Source organism: Triticum dicoccoides, chromosome 1B (genome assembly GCF_002162155.2).
Source record: "Triticum dicoccoides isolate Atlit2015 ecotype Zavitan chromosome 1B, WEW_v2.0, whole genome shotgun sequence".
Classification (NCBI taxonomy): domain Eukaryota; kingdom Viridiplantae; phylum Streptophyta; class Magnoliopsida; order Poales; family Poaceae; genus Triticum; species Triticum dicoccoides.
Genome location: NC_041381.1, coordinates 309,063,471 through 309,070,791, shown reverse-complemented (window position 1 = coordinate 309,070,791; position 7,321 = coordinate 309,063,471). Strand labels below are relative to the sequence as shown.

Sequence of the window (7,321 nt, the reverse complement as noted above, 5' to 3'; positions counted from 1 at the left end):
TACTTTGTCAGATCCCATAAACTTCTTCCCCTAAAATAGGTTTTCATTTTTAATTTTCATAAAACAGAACTAGATAATGGCCTAGGGCTCCCCAGTCAGTGACACGCACGACAGCCTCCAGCAAGGGAGGCGCGAGGTAGTCGGTGGCCGCCGGCGAGACACGTCATGGTCATGGGGGCGGCGAGGCGACGGCTGTGGCGTGACAAGGCGGTGCGGCGCAGCACAGACGGCGATGGCGTCGTGACCCTGGAAATTTATTCCATGTTTACGGGATTTATTGGAGATTTTTTTGTTATTTTACAGATACATGATTTGTTGGAGATGTTTTTCTGTTATTTTACAGATACGGGATTTCTTGGAGTTGCTCTAACCATAGATTTGACGATGCAGACCATTTTACTTGCGGCTGGCTCACAAAATCTAGGCTTTCTGCAAAGGATTAATGCTGATTATCGAAACAGAATTAGTACTTCACATAGCATAATAAGAAGTTGAAGTGGACACAGATAGTCAGATACACAAATAGTTGTACATATCAATACAAAAATAGTTATGCAGTTTCACAAACCACATGCAAGGGACAAACAGATAAATTTGGGTAACGGGTTCTGTAGTCCATAACCTCCAACGCACAAGAACCATCAAACATGCCCTTCTAAGAGGATATCCATCCTTTTGGTAACAAGTTTGGACCAAGCAACAGTAATCTCCACCTTAGAGTCACCAATCTCACATATACCTCGACTTACATTGCAATATTCGGCCCTGAACTTGACACGACCTTGTCTAGCAATAGCATCACCAGACTGTGAGTAGGCTTGTATAACAAATTGCAGGCTTTCTTCCAGTTCTACAGAAACAACATGCCTTGACAGATCAAGGTAGCCATCTGTGCCCATTGGCATTTCTCCACCATCAGAAGAACGAGAATCAACCAACACAACTTGCCTGGCCAGGGAGTCCATAACTTCCTGTGGTGGTGAGGAGCACACAATCCGACCACCATATTCAAAAGGCCAAGGTCCCCCTTCAACAACACGGACACTTAAGGTGGTAGCCTGGACTGTCTTTGCGAGTCGCTCCAAGCTTAACTCTACCGTGCAAAAGCAGTTGCTGATGAGAGCGGTATCTAAACCTTCATGATAACCACCAGAATAAGTGCAGCAACGACTGATCAATGCTCTGTCGCTGGACCTTGTTGCACCCTTTACTTTCAGTTGGACTTCGAAGTCAACATGGTCCACAGCCACGATGGCACGGGACGGGCCAGTCAAGTGCAAAAATGGATCCTGCAGGGATCATAGTCATCATTGTCGCTGAATGGAATGAACAAGGACACATGCAAGAACAAAAATGGAAAACAGAGAGAAATTTGGAATACGGTACATACCTCTGGAGTGAGTTTTTGACAGTCTTCCCTTCGCCTAAAGAAGAGAATGTTGCGGTTGTAGTCCACGGTGTCTCGGGCAGCAACAACACCATACACATGGAGTGGTAACTTCAACTTTCCATCTGTTCCAACAATCTTCAAGGAGTAGATCTACAAGGTGCTCACAGAGCGAGCGGCGTACGGGATCAGTCCCGGCGTGCAATGTGTAAAGTGCATAGGACTCACTGCGGCTGCGACACCAAATTAATCCAAGTGTTAGACATGTTCTAACATGAATTACTTGTACAAGGAAAAAAGGAAGGGAAGAATCTGGTTGCCAAATAAGAGGAGAATGATTCGATGGATGTTCATGTTTACTTACTACTGTCTTCAAATTCACCACAGCATCCCCATGCGGATTCCCAGACTTCACGTTTTCCAGAAAACAACCTGTCCTCCATCTCCATCTCCTCTTTGTCTGATTCTGTGAATTTTGTCACCTCCTCCTCCTCCCCCTCCTGCCCCCCCTCCTCCCCTACCGCGTCCTGAAGTGAGAAGGGGGTCGGGTCTGTTCTGCAACAGCTCAGTGCGTCCTTTTTATCCTGCTCCCACCTCAGGTCATCCTTTTCATTCTGCTCCCGGAACTCGCGTAAGCTGGCTTCCATCTTTAATAGCTCCGTACGAAATTTGTAATACATCCTTAAATTCTCAGCAGTCATCTTGCCCAACACCTTCTCATCCTCAAATTCGAGCATCTTGTAATATTTGCACAAGTTGGTCATACCATCCGACTCACTCTTATCATCAGAAACCAGCACCATCATATCCAACATCCTCGACGCATGTGTCTCCATGCTTGACTTGCCTTCACTAATTGATTTCCCTTTGTCCATCATCCTCGACTCATGCGTCTCGGCGCTTGATTGGCCATCATCCATGTACGCAGTCATCTGGTTGGAAAGGCAACTTATCAGATCTGCTCCCACAAAATGGTCACCCTCATCATCTGTCAACTGGCCATCATCAGCGGTATGGTCAGTCAAATCTGTTATAGATACATCCACCTCTTCCTCAGTCCTCTGCTTCTCAAGACAGTGGGTGCTGGATTTGCCTTTGCCCATCTGATCGGTCATCTCCTCCTTGGTCCTCTGGTCCTCAGCATATTGGACCGCCATCTGTTTGTCAGCATTCATGCTATTATACAATATACTATTGGAGATCCTCGATAAACTCTGCGCTGTGTTACACAGATCGGAGACATCGTAATAGGAGATGATGGGGACACTGATTTTCCTCAGAATAGATGCTATAGATGCCATCTCGTCACACAAGGCATCCGCCTGCTGCAATATATGACTGAATTGGCGGTTTAGGCGCACTCCCTCGTCCTCAATACCGTAGGGTGAATATACATGCTCGAAGTTGGATTTGAATCTGGAAGCTGATTTGTTATTCTCCGAGTCGATCTCCTTCTGGTCGCAGGGCTCGGGCAACTGCTCGGGGATGCAACTGACTTGGGAGGTCACACTATGCGTATCGGAGTTAGGCAGATCCACGCTCTCCTGATCGGCCATGATCTCCTTCTCAGCGACCCTCCGCACTGCATAAAACTTTTTGCGCCTCCGCGGCACTGTGCGTTTGACCTCCGTAACCAAGGCTTTGCGCTCCCTGGCCAGCTTCTGGCACGCGATCTCGCTCCTCAGGGACGTGATCTTCCTCACGATCTCGGGATCGTAGGAAAGAACGTCAGATTGTTTCTCGATGAGCAAGTTCACCAGGGACGCAATCTCCATCCTCAGGATTCTTGCTTCGGAAACAACGACAGGCTGCCGATCCATCTCTTCCATCGCCATCTCAGGAGGCGGCCGAAACTCGACTCCACCGCCGCCGCCGCGCGCCATCAATCTCTCTCTCTCTCTCTCTCTCTCTCTCTCTCTCTCTCTCTCTCTCTCTCTCTCTCTTTCTCTATTCAGATTGCTAACCAGGCTCGCGTGTGGTATACTCGCGGCCGCCGCCGCTTAAGCTAGGGTTTCTATAACAAACAAACGATGTTCGGATGCCTATATATTCCAGCTCCACGCTCAGCCAACCGGCTCCACTCGTTCTTCTTCTTTTTTTTTTTGCCTCTCCGTTTTTTTAACTCTCTCCATTTCTTTTTTACTTCATGGTTAATTTTGTAATTTTCTAAAGTTTGTCCATCTAAAGATTGACTTAACACCATAGTTTAAAAAACCAAACCGGCAAATGAGGTTGTTGGTTCAGGTTTTTGCCAGTCGGGTCGCCGGTTAATCGGTGCATTTGCGACAAAAACCCGAAATATTTAATTAGATTTTCCAAAAATTTGACCTCACATAATATTATATGTAAACCATTAATAAATTAAAAAGGGTTATTAAACTATTTGGTAATTGGGCATTTGCATGCCCTGTCAGGTTAGATCTTTGATTCCTTGATGATGCAGCTTTTTTTGGTTTTTTATTAAAAGATTGGTATCTATAATACCTAAATAGTTCATCCCCACTATCCTATTTCTCTTAACATGCAGCCTATCCACCTCAGCAGCCTTGCTACCTCATCAATTACTGTTTTTTTATCTTTATGCAGCTCACCACATCAGCATTTGTTTTAAAAGAAATCGTGGGATTGGTAACCGAAGAGGCCTTCATGTAGACGACGAGTCGGTGTAATAATGGATAAAGGGAGCCCAACAGAAGCCCATCCGTCGATCTCTTCCACGTACCTCTTCTCCACCGCGCTCGCCTCCACCCCCCTCGCCCCCTTCCTGTCGCTCCACCTCTCGCCGCCGAGCCTCCTCCCGGTCCCGGGGCTCCCCTCCGCACACGCCTCCTCCCCCAAGGCGCTCTTCCGCATCCTGCGCTGCGCGCGGCACCACCCGCGCCTACCGCCGCTCGACCTCCAACTCCAACTCGCGGCAACCGACGCCTCCTCTGCCTTCCGCGCCAACCCCCGGCTACCCTCTTCGTTCGGCCCGGCGGCCAGACTCCCGTCAGACGCCTCTTCTGCAGGACCGATGGCCCGGCTCTCATCTGCATTCGGCACGGCGGCCGAGACCTCATTTTACGGCCCTCCAGCAGGACCCAGTTTGTAGGAAACCATCCGGCGATGTCCAGTCTGATTCCACTGCCGATTGTGAAGGTACCCATCTATTGATTTCAGTGTCGAGTCCCAGGGCTATCCACCACGTGCGGGCATCAATTGATTCAGATAGAACCGAACTAGTTTAATTTTTATTTTATTGTGTGTATTTTGCAGCAAGGAAGCTCCTGATGACAAGTCGATGTGAATTTTTAGTAGGGGAAACATCTAGATACGAACCATAGGATAGGTTTAGTATCTTATTGGAATTGCTGATTTTCTTGATATAGCATGCACATATGCATGGGTATGGTACTGCTATCGCTCAGACTATGGAGAGCAATCCATGATTCAAGTTGAGTTATTCATGAACGATTTTTTTCCGGTTTATACCAGTTGCGAGCACCATTGATACATTACCAGCCAGGCGGGCAATGCTCAGTTTTGTTTTCATGTAAGTATTTTCGCTGCTGTGATCAAATACTACCGCTGGTGGAAGTTGTGGGATTTCCTTGCAGTGTGCAAGATGAACCTCTGTATCAGTGGCGGCAATGTTCTCGTCAGCAAGGTACGTGGGATCCAATAAGGCATGATTCTTTCCCTATTTTCTTTTACAATATCAAATCTAAATGTCACTTGACCTTGAATCAGTAATTAACTATCCATCACATATTAGGATTGAAGTATCTGTTCTGCTATAATTCATTCAGATATGTGTATTGGCTTTTGTTTCAGAGAAGTTTTGATCTACTTCCACCAGCAGTCCATTGGTGGATCTCTTTGTGGCTATTATCTATCAGCCTGCCAATATTGTACGTATTTGTTTAGCAATTGTAGACTGCGGGATGGGTGAAGCAGAAGCTTAATTAAGTTGAGGAATGACATCCAAGATTTACCCCTTCACAGTCAAAGCCCTTCACATACAACTTGGGGTGTCAGCTCTGTTTACTGGTATTAACGTAGTCTTTGTTGACATAGCTGGAGAGCATGAATGCAGAAGTGGAGAAAGTTTAAACTGATACAAGAGTCCTAAAAAAAGATTTGAGAAGTAACTGTTTTGACTTTCGTCATAATTCTAGCAGATGAACCCCTATTGTACTATGTGTTTCTATCCAACCCATAAGTAGTACACATGGACACACCTAAAATGAAATTTGGCTTTACGCTAAATGAAAGTGCGTTATATCGACTAGAGGGGGGGTGAATAGGCGATTTTTATGAATTCTTCACTGAGGAATTTGATGGTGAGGAAATTCCTTAGCGAAGAACTACTTGCAGCGGAATAAGTACTCAGAAGTAAGCATAACAGAAGACATGCACAGTCATCATGATGAAATGAAGACAATCACAGAGTATAGGAAGCGTAAACACAGGATAACACAAGACGAAGACAAATAGACTGAAGAAATTGAACTGAGGAAATTGAGAAAGTCTTCAGTCAAAGTCTTCAAACACAGATATGAACAACTACTCAACACAGTAATGAGGAAATGAAAGAGTTGAGGAAATAGAACTGGTAAGGTTGGTGAAGACAATGATTTGGTAGACCAGTTCCAACTGCTGTCTCAGTTGTACGTCTGGTTGGAGCGGCTGAGTATTTAAACTCGAGGACACACAGTCCCGGACACCCAGTCACTAAGCACGCAGCTCAGGACACCAAGTCCTCACTGTATTCTCCTTGAACTAAGGTCACACAGACCCCGTCCAATCACTCGTGGTAAGTCTTCAGGCGACTTCCAAACCTTCACAGACTTTGGTCACTTGGCGATCCACAATTCCTCTTGGATGCTCTAGACCATGACGCCTAACCGTCTGGAAGAAGCACAGTCTTCAAAGGTAACAAGCGTCGGATCCACGCAGGATCAATCTCTTCAGTGATGCTCAATCACTTTGGGTTTGTGGGTGTTTGGGTTTGGATTTTCCTCACTAGATGATTTTCACTCAAAGTCCTCGGAGGATGGGTTGCTCTCAAATGACAAGTGTCAGTTTCTCTCGGAGCAGCCAACCAGCTAGTGGTTGTAGGGGGGGCTATTTATAGCCTAGGGAACAGCCCGACATGATAAGACATAAATGACCTTCAATGATATGACCGTTAGGTGGATAAGATATTTGGGACAGCTGGCGCGTAGCACAGCAACAGTCGGAAATTTGACTCTCAAATTCCTCAGGGCTATCATGTTCCTCACTTTGTAGGCAATCCGCACTGGTGAATTCCTAACTCCTCAGTCAGAACAAATTCCTTAGTGACCAGAAGAACTTCGTCTCTGTTACTGAAGAAATTGACTGAACTGTATGAGATTTCTAATGGCTTCACTCGAAAGGATTGGTAGGTGTAGGATTTTGAGTTGAGCATCACATGGAAATTTTTCCTTAGTATTTCCTCGACCCCCTTTAACAGTACGGTGTTTCCTATGACTCAAGAAAGAGAAAAACAAAACTATGAAAACGAAAGTCTTCAAGCTTCATATTCCTCGCATGAATATCAAGTCTTCACGGACACACCAATTTCTTCACTTTCAAAGTCTTCATGAAAGTCTTCAGGAATACCAAAATCTTCAGTCGAAGATATTCATTTTTAGGGGTCGACTTTCTCTGTAAATATCAAACTCCTCATAGACTTATAGACCTGTGTACACTCATAAACACATTAGTCCCTTAACCTATAAGTCTTCAATACACCAAAATCACTAAGGGGCACTAGATGCACTTACACTAAATGAAACAAATCACCTTGGGTTTGGAACATACATGTACCTGATGCTCACGTGTGATATTTGTTGTCTCATGAGATACTTGATTATTTGTAATTACCTAATATCACTTGTGATGGGTCATGTAGTCTAGGCCCTGACAGAA

General features: G+C 45.5%; 1 long non-coding RNA gene and 1 pseudogene across 1 annotated transcript; one reads left to right on the top strand and one right to left on the bottom strand.

Annotated features, from left to right (window-relative positions):
* Positions 1 to 507: 507 nt before the first annotated feature.
* Positions 508 to 3,222, bottom strand: LOC119350345 (annotated as a pseudogene).
* Positions 3,223 to 4,303: 1,081 nt separating this feature from the next.
* LOC119304373 lies at positions 4,304 to 5,509 on the top strand. The gene is made up of 3 exons (XR_005148226.1): positions 4,304 to 4,525; positions 4,643 to 5,033; positions 5,201 to 5,509. It is a non-coding gene; the product is annotated as an uncharacterized LOC119304373 (long non-coding RNA).
* Positions 5,510 to 7,321: the final 1,812 nt, after the last annotated feature.